This window comes from Rattus norvegicus, chromosome 3 (genome assembly GCF_036323735.1).
Source record: "Rattus norvegicus strain BN/NHsdMcwi chromosome 3, GRCr8, whole genome shotgun sequence".
NCBI classification, from domain to species: domain Eukaryota; kingdom Metazoa; phylum Chordata; class Mammalia; order Rodentia; family Muridae; genus Rattus; species Rattus norvegicus.
In genome coordinates this window covers 3,451,199-3,471,532 of record NC_086021.1, presented here as the reverse complement: position 1 = coordinate 3,471,532, position 20,334 = coordinate 3,451,199, and positions in this window count along the sequence as shown.

Below are 20,334 nucleotides of genomic sequence, written 5' to 3'. Positions count from 1 at the left end.
AAACACCAGGGTCTGGGAGATGGCTCATTACGTTAGGTATTCAAGGATCATAATTTAAATCCTCAGCCCTGGGCACTCTGTCTGGAGCCACAGTCATTCCGATGTGGGCTCTGCCAACAGGAAGACACCCGGCTGCCATGTACAGGGCAATACTGCAGCCCCATCCCCTTTCAGTCTTACATTCACTCACTAATCAATAATCATGAGGCTCAGTGCAGAGTCCACGGGCTTGATGAAGAGCATGATATCATCCAGTTTGTGCTAATTCAGCATGATCACACGAAGTTTTCATGCTGTCAGAGACACGGTCTCCAGGATACCACCTGGACCCATTCTCTCTCTTATTTAAAACCTTAATTGCAAAGGGCATAAAGGGAGGATATTGGAGAAAGTCCAGGATAGACCACGTCCTGCCAAGTCTCCAGTAGGGAAGTGGTCCCACAGCCACAAACCCTTCACCCCTCCATCCACTTAAGACTGTGATTAATGAATGATATTAATAGAAACCAACCAGGCATGGCCATGCCTACGGTGCCATGTCCAGCAACAGATGTCTCCTATAGTGGTTGTATTAGAATAACCATAACCCAAGAATGCAGCCCACTCATCATTGCCAGATCACCTTCACTAACAATGGTGGTGGTGGCGCTGGAAAAGGCAGCTGGAACCTAGGCTGTGCCTAAGCTGGTCCTGACTGTAATTGATCTGTTTCTTCCAGAGGGGAAACTGAGGAATGTGACTAGTTTCCGATGTGGATCTCTCAGCTCTGATATGGATGCCTTTGTTAGTCAGTGTCTGAGATGGCCCAGAGGCCCTGGGGAATCTGGCTTGGGACAGGAGGGATGCTTTTCATCGTAATTCACCATGGTTTTCCCAAGTGATGACAACATGGTTTGCCTGTTCACTTGATGCTCTCCTGCCAGTCTGCTGGCTAACAGAGGAGCAGCACCTCTTCCTCTGCATCCATCAAGGTTTATTCAACCCCCTTCCAGCCCCACACCTGCTTCTCCCATTTCCTATGAGCACACTGAATCTTTAAAGAATTTTAGGGCCCACAAAATGAGGGAAACCATGTGGTATTTGTCCATTTTGCTTCGGATGGGCCCCCCCAATATAAGCCCTTCTCTATTTAAAAGGTCAGATACCAAACAGACACACACAGCCATATCTCTCCCCAGAAGCTCAGGAAAATACTCAATTTCAGAGATTCTTGAAATCAAGCTATCCACCCTGTTTCCTGCTATGACCCAGCACATGAACACACACACACACACACACACACAGAGACACACAGACACACACACACACACACACACACACACAGACTGGGTGTCCTTTCTTCTCCTAGACTAGAAATTGTAGGTTATAATTTCTGCTTTACATGTTCCCAAGGATCCCTGTGCCATGTTCTATCTGACTACTGACATGACTTGATTCCTTCGAAAACATGACTTGCCAGAGCTCTGGTTCTAGGTGCGGGGGACAGGGAGTGGGCACAGTGGCCAACCTCACTGTCCCCAATGCTACCTGCTTTGGTCCTAGTTTCCTTGTACAAAGTCAGACAGTCTGGTGTCACTCCTCTCCTGGCAACCCATGCCCACAACTGCACCTCTGAAAGTCTTTCTCTTCCTCCATGGAAAGTACTTCTTGGTATTTGGAAGGCTGAGGCAGGGGAATCATTGCAAGCGTGAGGCCAGCCTTGGTTATATAGTGAGACACGGTCTTGAAAGGGGGAGTGGAGGAAGAAGGGGAAGGGAAAAGGAGCAGAAGGAAGCAGAGGGGTAAAGAGGGATAGAGGGATGGGGAGCTGTAAACATCTATCTCCAATGCTCACCAACACAGCTATCGCTTTCATAAACTCCATGAAGAGTCCCAATGTAAGGGTGCACAGTCATTCACCGAACACACACACACACACACACACACACACACACACACACACACACACAAACACAGTCATCTCATGCAAAGCCTCCATCCAAAGACAGAGCAGACAGCTTAGGCTCAGACCCTCTCGGTGAATGGCAGTCAGCCTGAGCATTTGGCCACCGAGCCCACAGGACTCAGAGGCAACACATCAGAGGACACCTGCACACCATGCTTACTGTGGCTCTATTCTCAGTAGCCAAGATGTGGAATCTGCCTGTGCATCCAACAATAGTCCATTGAATAAGTCCTGGTACACATACACAATGGAATTTTATCCAGCCACAAAAGGGATTGAATTTAGTCTTTGGTAAGAAAACTGGAGACCACCGCATTAAGCAAAATCAACAAGACACCAAGAAGCAAATAGTGTAATTTTTGTCTCGTTTGTGAGTCCTGTAGTTCTTTTTTTTTTTTCTTTTTGGAGCTGGGACCGAACCCAAGGCCTTGCGCTTGCTCGACAAGCGCTCTACCACTGAGCTAAATCTCCAACCCCAAGTCCTGTAATTCTTTACGGAATATTTATGGGTTCTTAACAGATCAAAAAAACAAAACAAAAACAAAAAAACAAATATGTCCATATGTCACGAAGGCAGACAAAGGTCTGGAGAAGGAAAGTGACTAGGCCGGGGGGTGGGGGATGGGGGTGAGCAGGAAGGTCGAACAGGGTAAAGCACATGACATGGTTAAAGGAAGTTATGTTGATGCAACCCAGCACTGTGGATAATGAATAGACACTGATATAAAAAAAATGAAGAAGGAAAAAGAAAAAGAAAAGGTTACAATTTCAGCATCAGAGACACTGATGAGGCTGAGGACCGCCACCTACATTTCAAATTCACCAAGAGCCATGGCCCCCTGGCCTGAGATGGCTTAGGTATCTTTCCTTTGCAATTTCAAAACACTCGCTCAGTCAAATATGAGCATTTGACATACACTGCAGAAGCCAGGGACATGGATCCACAACTAAAGCACTTTCCATCAAAGCACAGAGACCTAGTACAACTCCCCTGCCCTGGAAACCCACATAAATGGGGAGAGGGGTCAGAGGGGGTGGGTGTGGAGGTTGCCTATAATTAAAGCCTTGGACGGCAGAGTTGAGGAAAGTGGCAAGCAGAACTCGTCATATCAATGAGTCTGATTTTGACTGAAAGACCTTGCTGCGGAGAATCTGAGAGGAAAGCAATGAAAATCTATGACATTATATCACACATACACACATGTCTGCACAATACACATTCAAACACATGAGTACACATACATATCTCTCACACACACAGAGAAAGAAAGAAAGAAATAGAGAGAGAAAGAGAGAAAGAAAGAAAGAAATGGATAGATAAAATACATAAGTAGAAACTGCAATGAGGCTCCATTTATCCGTTTTTGATGTAAAAAGAAAGGGGTTGGTCGAAATGCCCTGTTTTGTTCTTTAAGTAGCGCTGAAGACCCAATCCAAGACCTTGTGCAGCTAAACGCTCTTCCTGTAGCCCTATTAGGCGCTCACGGACCTACAAAGGGCAGGTGGCCCTCTCAAATTGGAGGGATACGGCTGAGCCCAGGTCAGAGGTGAATGCAGGTCTCCCAGGTGAGATCTCACGGAGATGTCGTCCCTCTGACTGGCGCTAGAGGGCGCACGTGGCCTGGAGCCCCTCCGTGTGTTCTTCAATCTCGGATAGTCCAGGCAGGGCTCTCCACACCCCCACCCCTCAACCCAACCTAAACCCGGAAGGTGGGGACAGAGCCTGAAACAGCCTTGCAAATGTCAAGATGGGGGGACCCTGCCTGCTCCCTCTCCCACCACCCCAGAGCTGGTGGGAGGGACTGGAGGAAGGTTTTCCTTGTGCACCCTAGAAAAGATCTCAACTCGGACAGAAGTTTTTCTCCGTGCACAGTGGAAGTCAAGTCTTAGATATCTTGATGGTCACTCTTGCTTTGGGATCAATGGTTGGGGGTGGAGATTTGCAGCAGTGTCTCTGAGGATGTCTTAAAGCATCAGACATACCGAGAGTGAATCTCTTTCTACCCTGCCTTTTGCTGTGTGGACCTGAACAAAGACATCTCTGAACTTCAGTTCCTTCTAGCCCGGAGAAAGGATGAGGACCTCTTCACTGTAGGCTTGGGACAAAGACTGTATACCATCCTGTACTTGCAGGTGGCTCAGAGAGCACCTGTAGAGACACGAGCCTGCAGCCACCCACGCGCAGCTCCAGTGCGGATTGTTCTGCTCAGGAAGAGAAATGTTGACTTTTCATTGATCCACCTAATGGCTTTGTGTGGCTAATCAGCCTGAACTTCATCCTATTGTGTGTCTGCAGTTAGATCTAACTGTTGATCTAATTACCCAGGTCTAGAATTAGACTCTCACCCGGAGCTGGGAGAACTGCTTCCACCAACTACTCCTTCTAATGGAAACCCTTCTGAGACTGACAGAATCCTCCCTGAAGCCTCAAAGTTGCATTGAGATAAAATGGCAGGTAGCAAAGGAAATCTTATTCCCCCCCCAAGCCCTAACTAATTACGGGATGTCATCCCAGCCCGATTAGTATTTACCCAATAATGTGTTGATTCCTGATCCAGCCAAAAGCTTACCTGCATTTAAATGGAGCACGATATTTAAATCTTAATTTCATCACCTGCTGGTAATAATCTTACAATTATAAATCCAAAGTATCACTCGGAATACATTTGCATACGTAAAAGTATCTGTCCTAATTGCTGTCCCACGGCACACATGGCTGTTGGTTTGACTTTCAAACCAGAGCTGAGTATCCTTTTATGGAGAAAGAGATAACGGGGTTTTTCCCTGCACCGAAGCCTGCCTGGAGAGGGAGAGAAACACATGCACACCATAAAAGGGCATCTGGGCAAGCACAAGTGCCCCGCCTGTCACCTGTGAGATATGTGCCACCTCTGTGTTGGTTACTGATGCTCTCACATTTCTGCTAAAAAGTCAGTCGATACAACCAAAGCCACTTCAGAATTCCCAGACATTCAACGCTGATTGTCACAGAAGGGGCAGTGGAGACTGTCAGCCTCTGCAGGACTCTCAGGCTGCCAGGGCCTCGATGCCTATATTCTGGCTGTTATATCTCTAGGGCAACGTTCCCCAGAGGAATAGAGGGTTTGCGGGCTCATCAGCACACGTGTGTGCACATGCACAGAAATGAACCTTCTCGGCAGCTGGGAGTCCTCCACCAGTGGAAGGGGAAGACTCTGGTCCTGCCAAGACTGAACTCCCCAGTGGATGGGATTGTTGGGAAAGGGCAGAATGTGGGGGTGCATCAGGAGAGGAAAACCCCTATGGAAGGGGAGTGGGAGGTGCTAGGGAAATGTTAGCCTGGACACCCGGAAAGGGAAAAACATTTGAAATGTAAATAAGAAATACCCAATTTAATAAACATGGAATAAAAAAGACACTCCTTCTGGCAGAGGAGAATGTGTGATTTCTTTTCAGGATCTGTGGGAAGACTTTGGACACCTGGGCAAATGTGGAATGACCTTTGGAAACATTTGGATAGTTCCAGAAACTCCTGGAAAAGTGGAAGATCCGAGATCTCTATGGCAAGAGAGGAAGGTTTATGTGAACCTGGAATGTGTGGGGACATTATCTGTCCAAGTTTGTCAGTAGAAGAGTCAGCAGAAGGAGGCCCAGGCACAGTGTGATCTTCTTTGAGTCTTTCACTGTTCTCCCCAGTACTGTGTTTTGTAGATGATGCAGGCACTCTGGCTACCAACTCGTCACAGTCCACATGTTCTTCAAACCCAGTAGACATAACCCGGCTTTTTTTTTCACCTTCCCAAGAATGGGAACTAAAGATGTGGCCACTCTTTTTCTAGTAGCAGGATGTCAGCAGATGTTCTGGTATCCCTGTTCCTCAGCATCGAGATATATTAAAAAAATTAAGACACTTGTTTTATGTGTTTCCACCACACCTGGTATTTACAATATGTGTCAAAGAATACAGACTCACCCCTAGTTAAATACTTCTTTAGTTGTATTAATACGTAGCCTGTGGAATCTTATATTTCCAATTACTCCTTCCCATCTGCTCTAGCTTGCTGTCTATTTAATATTTACTTCAGATGTGATCATATATTGCTATTATTTCATGTTGCAGAGCAATCATGACTGAAAATGTTAATTTTAGTTCTCTTTTAATTACTCTGTTCCTCATGCACTGATTTCTGTGTGAATATTAATTTCTGACTCATTATTTTGTCTCCTTAAATGATTCTTCTGTAACATTCTTTTTCAAAGTCTACTTTTTAATTTTTAATTATCTCTGTGAGTGTACGTGTTTGTGTGTGTGTGTGTGTGTGTGTGTGTGTGTGTGAATACACATAAGAGCATGATGTCCAAGAAAGCCAGTAGGGGGCGGTAGATACCCGGAGCTAAATAACAAGTGTTTGTGGGTCACAGGACACGGGAGCCTGAATCTAAACTCAGATCTTCTGTAAAAGCAGTTTGCATTCTTAATTACTATGTCGTCTCTGTGGCACCATTTTATCATTCCTTCAATTAGTCCAGTTGGTTAGCAATTCCATTAGATGTTGTCTGGGAAAAAACAAAACTTTTTAAAAGTTTTATCTTTAATAGGCACTTGTTTTCTTCTGAGCACAGAACTGGAACTTTAGAGTTATTTATTTCGGAAGTGACCTTGTGCCATCCTGCCTGTTTTGCAGTGGGCATGATTTCCAGTCTAACCACACCTGTACCTTCTGTTTTGATTCTCTGTTCTTTTCCTTGTTTTATTTTTCTTTCTTTCAAGCTTTTTCCACTTCCAAGTACTTTATTATACAAATATATGATAGTATTAATTATGTATTTCTCCCAGCTCAGCTTTTAACTCTCATGAGCACTGATCCTCTGTCTGGCTGTACTCTGTGTTCAGCACCTGGGACAGCTCCCGGGTCTCAGCCACATTAAGTGTTTGTTAAACAAAGAGGCTTTTTATTCTTATTTTACAGATGAGATGCCTCAGGCAGAGAAAGTTTATGGTAACGGAACACACTGGGATTCCTAACGTGGTTTCTGAGAGACTTAATGAGTTGAAGACAGAACAGGAGAGCCTAGATTTCTTAGGGTTGTTCATACGAGTTCTCAGCCACAGAGGATGAAAGGTAACAGTATGGCGAGAACAGCTCAGATTTAGGTTACCACAACTCAGTGTGGATCCGCTCACATCAGCCCCTCCCTGGATGTGTGGCTTGCCTGGAAGAGTGTTAAGACAATTGCACATTGAATCCTGTTCTGACATGCAAGCATAAATGTTGAGGACAAATAATCTTTCTATGATTATGGCTATAAAATTTTATTTTTCTTGTGTTCATTATATTATATATGCTTTCTGAACTCTCCTGCATACTATAGAGTAAATACATTTAGTGTGCATGAGAACTACACATAAGAGGCTACTAAAATACCTCAGCTGTTAAAGGCTTGTGACCCAACCAAAATATCAACGAAACTGAAATTAGTCACTGTGTATTAGGTGTTTGTATTGAAATAGTCAAAAAAAAAATAAAAAAAAAGAAATAGTCACATATTAGCTCTTTGTAATTCTCTACATCATATCAGGTCTAATTATAATGATAGTGAATCCATCCAATTACAAAATTCACCATTATAGCTAATAACTTATTTGAATTATTTAACTTGTGTTTTGGTTTCATCTTCATATTCTATACCAAAAGAAGCATAGTTAGTGCTCTCCTATAATCAAATAGCCACATCGTCTGCGGTAATCTGGTATGTTAGTAAAATATCAAAATCGGTTTCTTTAGTTCATTTACTTTGGAGAGATCTTATCTCAGCAGAAATGCTGAAATGAAATATAAATAAAATAAACAAACTGAATAAAATATACATCTTTATAAAAGATAAATGATATAGTAAAATAAGTTATAAAACACAGAAATAAATTACAAAATTCAAACTCAGATTACCCCCACCAAAACCAAGCTCACTGAAAATAAAGATCATGGACCCATCATATAAGTAAGTACCTGTGAGCACATGCTTGACAACACTCTAAGTTCTTTCTCTCCCTTTACATTAAGGGAGCAGAGGTAATGATTTCCCCTATGTTCTCTGAATTATCCATGGTTCTGCTTAAGATGCAACAAAAAATCTAAAATGCCTGTTTATGGAAGATTCGTTTTTTTTTCTTATTTGCATCCTTAATGTATCATAATCGATGAAATTCTAGATGCCTAGTGAAGATGTGTTATATAAATAAATGATGAAGAAGATTCAATTTAAAATTATATTATGTTTATTAGAAGAATTTTTCCACTCAATTTCATAATCCATTTTATATAATACAGACTCTGTCATTCTTCTCCAAAGATTCCAGTCATGATGTATCTTAATACACCATACTTATTCAAGTGTATTTTGTATCTATTTGTATCCACCTCCCCATGACAACCGCCTCAATATATATTTCATATACTGGCAATGCCTATCCTGATATTTCCATTTATTAGGATGATACTATCAAGAAGATACAAGCTTCCTGTTTCTTGCTGTGCCCAGAGATGACATACTACAATAGCTCACTGTACCCAAATTCAGTGGGAGAGAAAGCTGGACTCCCAGAATCATGGACAATTCTGAGAACTTAGGGGCAACCATTACCTCTGCTCACATTCCTGTGCTGAGGGGAAGCTGCTTAGAACCCTGTGGATACAGGGACCTTGGGAGAGTAAGGGAGGGGATCCTTCCAGTATCTACCTGTGTCCAGAGATGGAAGCCAGTGGCCAGGAAAAGTAACACAACTGAGAACACAGGCGAGACCAACCCTTCTGCTCCAAGCAACCAGGCTGGAGGCCTCAGGGTACAGAAAACAAGAGCAATCTGGGACAGGACACTTCCTGTTTCTGCCTGCACCCATTGCAGATCTGGTCCTACATATCTCTGTACCCACATCTTGGTGGGAGAAAAGAAGTCTATAGGAATAGTGACAAAGAGTTTTACAAGACGGTCAAGCCACTGTCAGAGACAGCAAGACCATGAAACACTAGAGAAAACCTGATGACAAGAGTCAAGCACAGGAACTTAAGCAACAGAAACCAAAACTACTTGGCATCATCAGAGCTTCCTTATCCCAAGAAAGCAAATATTGGATATCCCAACAAACTGAAAAAGCAAGATGTAGATTCAAAATCACTTTTCACGATGATGATAAGAGGATATTGATAGGGAGCAAATAAAACTCTTCAAGCAATACTGGACAACATGGGTAAAAAAGTAGAAGCCTTTAAAGGAGAAACACAAAATTTCTTCAAGAATTACAGGAAAATACAGTCAAACAGATGAAGGAATTCAAAAAAATCTAGGATCAATAAGTGGAAATAGAAGCAATAAAGAAAGCAGAAGTCATAGATAGAAGCATCAGAAAGAGAATACAAGAGATAAAGGATAAAAATCTCAGGGGCAGAAGATACTGTAGAAATCACTTACACAACCATCAAAGAAAATGTAAAGCTCAAAAAGCTCCTAATGGAAAACAACCAGGAAGTCCAGGATACAATGAGAAGATCAAACCAAAGGATAATGGGTATAAAAGACAGCGAAGATTCCCATAAAGAAGGGCCAGTAAATATCATCAAAAATTATAGGATAAAACTTCCCTAACATAAAGGGAAAAATGCCTATAATAATAAAAGTATCATACATTTCTCCAAATAGATTGGACCAAAAAGAAATTTCTCCCTTCACATAATAGTCAAAACACCAAATGCACAAAACAAAGAAAGAATATTAAAGGCAGTAAGCGAAAAAGTCAGGTAACATATATAGGCATACCTATAAGTATTACACCAGACTTCTCACCAGAGACTATGAAAGTCAGATCCAGAGTGGATTATATAAAACACTAAGAGAAAATAAATGCCAGCCAGGCTACTACCCCCTGCAAACTTTCAATTAACCCAGCTGGAGATACCAATATATTTTTTGATAAACTACATTTACACACTATATTTTCACAAATCCTGCCCTACAAAAGATAATAGATGGGAAATTCCAACACAAGGAGGGAAATTACACCCTATAAAAAGGAAGAAAATAATCCACTTTCAACAAACCCAAAAGAAGTGAGTCACACAAACATAATTCCACCTCTACCAAAAAATAACAACAGAAAACCATAATAATTATTCCTTAATACCTCTTAGCATCAATGCTAAATTCACCAATAAAAAAGACAGAGACTAACAGACTGCATACATAAAGAAGAACTAGAATTTTGTAGCACAAAGGAAACACAGCTGAATAACAAAGACAGATATTATCTCAGAATCAAAGGCTGGAAAACAATTTTCCAAAAAAATGGTCTATAGAAACATCCTGGAGCATACATTCCAGTATCTAGTTCAACCAAAAGTTATCAAAAAAAAAGATTACAAAGGACTATTCATCAAAGAAAAAAATTTCACCAGGGTCAATTCTCTATCCTGAATATATATATATATATATATATATATATATATATATATATATATATATATATATATATATGCTACATCCAAGGGCACCTAAATTTATAAAGGAAACTGTACTAAAGCTCACGCTAATGAAATAGTAGTGGGAGACTTCAACAACCCGCACTCAGATTGGCCAGATCATGGAATGGGAAAAGGGAGACACAGAGAAATTAACGGATTTTGAACCAAATGGATTTAAGCATATCTATAGAATATTTCATTCTTGAACAAAAGAATATACCTCATTCTCAGGAACTCATGGCACATTCTCCAAAACTGATCATAATGTTGGTCATAAAAGAGGCATCACCAGATACAAAAGAGTGAAATAATCTCATGCATTTCCTCACACACCATGACCTAAGGCTGGACTTCAATAACAACAAAAATGTCAGAAATCCAAAATACACATGGACGTCGAACAATATTTTACTCAGTGATTACTTGGTAGAGGAAAAACTAAAGAAGAAAATTCAAAATGTTTTAGAATTTAAGGAAAAGAAAGGCACGACAAACTCAAACTTATGGGACACAATGATAGTATAGCTAAGAGGAAAACTCAAAGCTCTGAGAATATCCAAAGTGAAACTGGAGAAAGCCTACATTAGCAGCTTGACAACATATATAAAGGTGAAAAACAAAAAGAAGCAGATACACCAAAGAGGAGCAGAAGGCAGGAAATAATCAAACTCCACTCTGAAATAAACTAAGGAGAAACAAAACGAACTCTACAAAAAAATCAATAAAACCAGGAGCTGGATCAAAGGGTAAATCAACATGATAGATAAACCTGAGCTAGAATAACAAAAGGACACAGAGAAAGTATCCAAATAACAAAATCAGAAATGAGAGGGAAACAAAACAACAGAATCTGCAGAAATTCAAAACATCATCATACTGTATTACTGAAATTTATATTCAAGAAAAGTAGAAAATCTGGATCAAATGATCAATTTTCTATACAGGGAGCAGTTACCAACGTTAAGTCAGGGTCATATAAAATATCTAAACTGTATCATGAATACTAAAAAATTAGAAACAATTATTAAAAGGCTCCCAATTGGGAAAAGATCCCAGGACCAAATGATTTTAGTGGAAAATTCTATCAGCACTTCCTAGAACAAATACCACTATTGTCTAAAATATTCCACAAAATACAAACAGAGGAACACTATCCAATTCCATCTATGAAGCCACAGTTATGTTAATACCTATAACATACAAAGACCCAATAAAGAAAGTGAACTTCAGAACAAATTCCCTTATGGATATTGACAAAAAAATATTCAATCAAATCATTGGAAACCAAATCCATGAACACATCAAAATTATCATCCATCACTTCAAGGAGACTTCATAACAGGAATGCAAGGATAGTTCAATATGTAATTCCAACAACATAATCCACTAGATAATCAAACTGAAAGAAGAAAATTACATTTTCATCTCATTAGATGCTGCAAAAGCATTTGACAAAATAAAACACCCCTTCATAGCCAAAGTCTTACAATGATAGGAATTCAAGGCCCATACTCAGCAACAGTAAGGTAATGTACAGCAACCCAATAGCCAAAAATCAAACTAAATTAAGAGAAACTTGAAGTTCCCCCTCTAAAATCAGGGACTAGACAAGGCTATTCATTCTCTCCCTACTTATTCAATAAAGTACTCAATGTGCTAGCCAGACCAATTAGACAACAGAAGGAGTAAAAAAGGATACAAATATTAAAGGAAGAGGTCAATATCACTATTTTCAGGTGATATTATAGTATACTTAAGTGACTCCATAATTTCCACCAGAGAACTGCTGCACGTCATAAACAACTTCAGCAAAGTCCTGGATATAGAATTAAATCTAACGTATCAGTAACCTTCCACGAATAATCAGACCAAGAAAGAAATTAGGGAAATTACACTCTTCACAATAATCATAAATAACAAAAAATACCTATGTGTAACTCAAATAGGTAAGGGAATGTACCGTATGAAAAGAACTTAATTTCTATAAATGAAGAAAATCTCAGAAGATGGAAAATCTTTTCATATTCATGGATTGTCAATATTGATTTAGCAAAAATGGCCCTTTGCTAAAAGCAATCTACAGATTCAATGCAATCCCTAAGAAAATTTCAACAAATTTCTTCATACAGTTACAAAAAGAAATATGCAAGTTCATTTAGAATAAGAAAAAAAAACAAGGAGGTGGAAACTATTCTCAAAATAAAAGAAATTCTGTGGAAATCAACATCCCTAACCTCAAGTTGAATACCCACCAATACTGTTAAAAATTATATGGTATTGGTACAGAGACAGGCATGTAGAACACCTGTTTTGGTTCATCTAGATGTCAGCATATAAATTAATGTAAACCCAGCCATTCTTATCACGCTGTACAAATCTGAAGTCCAAGTGGAGTAAGGAAATCCAGAAAAAAGAGATAAACACAAACCAATAGAAGAAAAAGTGGGGAAAAGCTGGAACACGTGATGACTATGGAAAATTTCTTGAAGAGAACACCAAACCAGTGGCTTATGCTTTACGATGAAGAGTTGACAGATTGGACCTTGTAAAACTGCAAAGTGTCTGTAAGGCAAGGAACACTGTCATTATGACAAAATGGCAACTAATATCTTGAAAAAATATCTTTGCCATCCTATATCTGAAAGAGAACTAATATTCAATATGTACAAAGAACTCAAGAAGTTATACTCCAGGAAGTCAAATAACACTATTATAAATGGAGTACAGATCTAAACAAATAATTTTCAGCAGAAGAATTTTGAATGGCTGAGAAATACATAAAGAAATGTTCAACATCATTATTCATCATGCAAATCAAAAGATACAGCAGGCAGAATGGCTAAGATCAAATATTCAGTTAACAGCAGATGCTGGTCACAAATGTGGAGAAAGAAGAAGCCTCCTTCATTATTGGAGGGATTGGAATGAGGTACAATATTCCAGAAATTACTCTGGGCTTTCCTAAGATAATTGGACATAGTATATGCTGAGGACTTAGCTATCCCACTCCTGGGCATATTCCCAAATGATGCCCCAACATTTAACTAGGACACATGTTGTACTATGTTTATAGCAGTTGTAGTTATGATAGCCAGAAGCTAGGAAGAACCCAGATGATTTGACCACATGAATGGATACAGAAAATGTGGTTCATCTACATAATTGAGTACAACTCACTAATCATATACAATGACATCATGAAATAATTATGCATATGAATGAAACTATAAAATACCATCCTGAATGAGGCATCCAAATCACACACACACACACATACACACAAAAGAAAAAACAAAACACACACACACACACACACACACACACATACACACTACCCCAAAACCTTTAATTACACAACATACAATTCAAATACCGCTTTAAGTTCAAGAAGAAGGATGAACCAAGTGAGGATGGTCTGTCTTAAAGGGGAAACAAAAATATTCATAGGACATGATATGGAGATTAAGATTAGAGGAGAGATTGAAGGAATAACCTTACTAAGCCTATACCACCTGGGATCCAGCCCACATGCATACAGCCCCCAACCTAAACAATATTTCTGATGCCAACAAGTGCATGCTTACAGGAGCCTGATATTGCTGTCTCCTGAGAGGCTCTTCCAGATCATGACAAATACCGAGGCTGATGCTTCCAGCCAACCATCGAAATGAGAACAGGGTCCCCTTTGGGGAAGATAGAGAAAGTATTAAAGGAGGTGAAGTGCCTTGAAACCCAGTAAGGACAACAGTGGTCACAAACCAGAGCTCCGCGGGACTAAAGCACTTCCATAAGATTGAACATGGACAGACTGGTGGCTCTAGCTGCATATGTATAAAAGGATGACCATGTTCTATACCAATGGGAGAAGCCCTTGGTCATGCAAAGGCTAGATCTTCCAGTAAATACAATGGCATGCTGGGGAGGCAGCAAGGGGATGTTTTTGCGGAAGGGAAACACCTTTGAAGAAGACAGGTCAGTGGAAGAGGATAGGGATAGGGGGCTTATGGATGGAGGCCTCACACATGCAGTCTTTATATTTTTCTATGCCTTTAACAACTCAATGGCAAGGTCACTTCCTGACCTCCGAGTGGCTAAACTACCCACCACAGATATTCCCACATTATTATTTGCTAAAATCTGTATCCCATCTTTCTTGCCCTGGACAACATTGAGCAGCGCACCTGGGTATGCTTATTCTCATGCTCTTCTATGTCAGCTGCTTCTCTCTCATGAAAGTCTGTCCTGGAGAATCTCCATGCCTTCTTCCGCTCTCGACCTTTGTCCAAGCATCCTGAAACTCCTGCTCTGTCTGCCCTGCCTAGACACTGGCTATCATTTTCTCTATTTTCCAATCAGAACCAACTGAGGCAGGGTCCCTGATTCAAAAGTTCAGGACATTAGGAGAAGCATGAAAATAAAATCAGCTACAATAACTATTTGTATGTGATTTTCTGGGAACAATATTCCTCAAATCAGAAAGAGATACCTGTTAAAGTACTAGAATCATAGAAAATATCAAGTAGACACATAATAATAATAATAATAATAATAATAATAATATATTATGATAAAAGTGAAAATAAAAATAATAATAAAAATAATAATTATAATAATAAATAACAAAAAGTTATCAAAAATGATAAGGAAGGGAACCATATTGTCAAAGAAAAAATAATACTAAGATGAACTTTCAATTCTGAACAACCATGTTTCAAATGCAAGGACACCCAGATTCATAAAAGAAACATAACTATAGCTCAAAGCAAATATTGCACCACACAAAATAAATTGTTGGAAATGTCAATTCTGCTCTCTCAACAACGGACAATTTATAGAAACTGAAACTAAACAGATATGGTTAAAATAACAGAAGTTATTTTAATAACTTAAAAAATCCAACCTTACAAATTTATAATTTTATAATGAAATTTTTAATTTTATAATTTCTGACTATAACATTTGATCTCATTTTGCTTATATTTTTCTCCATTTTAAATGCATTTTTTCTTTGTGAATACTTTTCCTTCTTTATGTATGTTCTTGCCTTTATGGGATTTTGTTATTGTTTATCAATGTTAAAATGCAATTTATTCACAGCAGCAGGCATATATGAAGGAGAATACAATAATTAATTAGCCATTTCAATAGGATGGATTACTTGTGAAAAATAAGAATCTCTGAAACAAAGTACAGTGATGAATTTCACACTACCCTTCCACCATGATCCCAGCAAGCAATAATGCCAGGTAGTGGGCTGTGCTCATATGGTGGTGGGAAATAATTTATGGAAGAGTAAAACCACATACCACGAAAAAGTTAAAGAATCCCTCTCCCCCTACACACAGATACATAATGGGATTATAGAGTGGTCAATAAAATTAATTGAGCAGAAGTAAACAATTATGTTGATACAAGAAAGTGATGGCAAGGAAGAATTTCAAACCATGGTCAAGTATATAATTGTGAACATTTGTTCCCAAAATTGTGGTTTGTTCCCCAGGACAATAATAGCTGGACTGAACCCAACTTTTATCTATACAAAGTGGGGAACCATGACCCTAATGGGAATGTTGAAGACAAAAAAAAATAACAAAAGTGTATATTAATAAAAGCAAATCATTAACGCAAACTAACACAAACAACTTTACGTTCTAACCAGAAAAGGCACCAAAACTAAAGTCACATTTGAGCACCGTGTGTGAAGACAAAAGTAAGTGGGACATGGTCTTTCTCCCTTTCATTTTTTTCAAGTACTTTACAGAAACAGGAATCTCTGACTGCTTTTCCATGATTTATTAAAGGTTTTTATAGCCCTCATGTATTAAAATAACTTTTGAAAATATTGATAGCTGCTGCTTAGGTTTTGTCCAAGTTCACAAACTTCTTGGACTAAATTTCCAAAATGTAACTAGGCCTAACCCTGAGGTGTATGACTGTGACAAGGCAATAATAACAGATATTTTCAAGGCCCAAGCCCTATTGTACTATACAATTGAATACAGTGATCCAAATATATTCAAATAGCTCAAGAGAGTAGGAAGCTACATCTAAAAAAGGGTGAGGAAAGTGTGGAAGAATCAACTCCTACCTCGTGTATGCCAGCATTTACAGTTCTGCAGTAAGTCCTAACAGGCAGTATCCAAGTAGCAATGGGAAGAAAGAACTCCTGACAAGACAGGGAGATAAACTAGGATGGTGGATTTATGTAAGAGAAATACTTAGAAATGAAAATGTCTTGTAAAATTAAAAAGAGTTTTTTTTCATTATTTTCTCATTCCAATCAAAACAGACATCCATGAATAATTCTCCTCTAAGGCTTCCATAAAACAGGTTAAACAAAAAATAACAAAAACATTTAAAAGTTTGAAAATGAAACAAAAGAAAAAAATGTGCATATGTTTCAGAGCAGGATCACAGGGAAATGAGATGAATCTGGTCAAGATGAAACCTAGAGTGGCAAGCAGTATCTAGAATTAAGAACTGTATGAGAAAGGCAGTGGAGTAGTGACAGGAACATGGCCAGGCTGACAGATAAGGCTGGCCCCTCTACAGGGGCACAGAATGAGGTAAGTACATATTTCAAATAAAGCAGCACCTTTCCTTTCTTCTCACCTCAAGTATCCCATCTCCCAAAAAAAACCCAGTTTGATAATAATACAGAAGAGTTGTGGTATGTCACTCACTTCCCATTTTCTTTTAACCCTCACTCCAAAGTCTGGAAAAATGAACATTTCGAATTTCCAAGAAATAAAATTCATCGCCAGGTATATGGATGTCCTGAGGACCAAGTGACAAACTGAAATATGTGAGGGCTGAGAAGGTGGGGACTGTCTCATTCCACAGAGCAGAAATGTGACTGCCCAAGTTAAGAAGGGATAAGGCAACCATAACAGGTGAACTAGTTCTTATAACATTAAACTTATTTACATTATTCTTAACTATACTTAGTTCAAATCACTTTCCAGCTCAATCTTCATTTGAATGATGCTGATCTTTCCTGCAATGTGTCTGTACCATCTTCACATCTTAGTATAGCTTTCATCATGGGGATAATAGATGATAGTGGCTGCATAGGTGATGTTTTTTTTCTATATATCACTCCCTCTACATACTATATAAATAGTAACATTTAATGAGTTTCATTTGGAGAAGATATGAATGATTGATCTAATATATGTGGTTTAAAACTCTATTGAGATTATTTAGAAAATATCAGGTATCCATTCTCTGTAATAATTGCTTCTCTCATATGATAAAGAAACAATAAAATTTTATTCTAGTCAAAATAATTCTCTATAATTTTAATATCTAAAGATACAGAAGAACATTAAGATAATGTGGAATATTAAATAAGCTGGACTGCATGTTCATTTATTTAAGAATAACCAGAATCATTGAAATGTTTCTGGAACATATATAAGAACAAAAAGCAAAGCATTGAATAAATAGTGGCAGAAGAACAGCGTCATTTTGTTAAATGTAGTTTACCTTCAGATCAACTGTTTTTTTTTATTTAGTAAAAATTCAATTTAAATACTCTTCGTCAGAGTTTTTCATCCTGTCATTGACTCTATTTTCAAAGCTCTATCCCATAACTAGCATGATTATTAAATTTAAAACCAAGAATTTTGTGTGAGTCAATCACTTTCTCCATTTCCTTGTTTGTGGTTTATTCTGTTCCCAAAGGCCATGTTGTGTTGAAGTCATGAAGAATTTCTGGCTCATTTGATGAAAATTTTCTGAAAGCAAATATCATTCATAGTTGTAAAATGCTGTGCATGTGTTTAATAGTACTGGATATTACAGTTAAAATCATCTGGGTAAGGAATTTTTGCATGAATATCATAACACGCTAAAATACTAAAGAGAAAACATAGAAGAGCTAGATATTTATTATATATTTTTACACTTCTAGAGTTTGTAACTTTACAAAATATGAACAAATCACTTCTTTCTGTGAAATTTAAATTCATGAACTATTATATTCTAATCAAACAGCTGTGTCAGCTCCCATAAAGTTGGATTAAATGCTAATTGCAATCCAAAATGTTTGGAGTAAGTAAATCGGCAAATTATTTGTCTGCATGTACTAAACAAACATGTAATGTAACCATAGGTTTGCTCTTAATGAAATAAGAACTACCAGATATAGTGTGAAAAAATACATCTATTAAAAAATTTTTTTGGTTATATAACAGCTATTTATTCATGGTCTGAGTAATGGCTTATATCACCAAACCTGGAACAGTAAATAGGAATTTCTAGTGAGTTAGAGGTTCTCTCAAGCATCTTCAAATAAATCGATCTAAAATATATTCCTTTAAAATTCTCCTAAATACACTTATCATGAAATATTCCAAATCACAGTGAAACTCCAACATATTTTCATTTTCTCAAAACAATACATTGTCTTTCTTTCTTCCGGCCCTCCCATAATCAGTATACTACCAAACACATTATTTCCAACATAACTGTCTGATATGAATCTTTTTTCTTTCAAACTGACACTACTTCCAGATTGAGTTCAAAAACATCCTTAAATCATTCTGTGTATCATTTCATAATACAAAGTAACCAGTGTCCCTTATTATGAACGTAGAGAGTTAAACAAACTTATTTAAAACTATTCAATGATTTCTTCTACATTTTCCATAAATAAAAATTTATATCTCTCATATTGTTTCTGTAAGCCTATATGTGATATCAAACTTCAGCTTTATTTGGTCCTCTCTTCCATCACTTAATGTATACAAACTACTATCACATATACTTTTTGTATATGCAAGTTCTTTTCCTTTTATTGACCTTATATTTATAGTAATATTGCCCGAAATATAGTTCAATTATTTTTCATCTAATTTAACTTAGCTGTCATTTCTTGGGACAATCTCCATGACCTTATTTCTAAGACAGATTCTTCAATTATTGCATACAATCAACTCCAACACACTGATTTATGCATTCATCTTTCTTTTTTCTTATATCGTAATGCAATTTTTGTAAGAGAAAGCTCATAATACATTTTATTCATTCCTAATCTATACCATCATTATGGAGCCTGGTACATTAATGGAGACTTATTATTTATTACATGATTCAGTAAGTTGTAAAAATAAACTTTATATTATTGTTCGTTTTAATGAACATGGATTCCATGCATTGGTTAAACCATCATGAGTATTTCTGTGAGTTCTTCAATATATTACAAATCAATGACCTAGATGACATTGCCTAAACATTTTTATTTGTCAAAGATAGTCTATTACATATTCAACAGCAATGCTTTGTTGAATGAGCAATTATCTCCGTTAGGAATACATTTGACATGAAAGAAAAAGATACCTAATTTTAATTGATAGCACCCATGTAAAAATGCCAGGTGCCAATCTTTTGTGGTCCCATGTCTGAAAATACAAAGAGATTATCATTCCTATTGGCTTACTGGTCACGGAGTCAAATTTCATTCGTGAGCTGATTCAGTGAAAGTTTGAAAACCAAGGGGACCCAAACCTGTGTTTAAGAGCTGAACCTGTACCTCATCTCTATCTCCCCAGATCCCACCAGGAAATGGCTGGACTTCCAGGACTGCTGACACACTCAAGATCACAGGAGAGACTACCACTTTTCAGGGGATAGTGCCTGGAGCCCTCAGGACCCAGCAACAGAGGGGCAGTCTGTTACAGGATACTTTTGCTTTCTATCTATTCCTTGTCACTGAACCTGATCCACAGCTCTTGGTACACAAGATCCTTCAGGAGCGAGCTAGTGTGCCTGGAGTCCTGACACATAGGCTTACAGGAGAATCAATCCATTGTCAGAGACAGTAAAACCAGCTAACCCCAGAGATAACGAGATGGGCAGAGGGAAGAATAATAGCCGAAGCAATATAAACCGAGG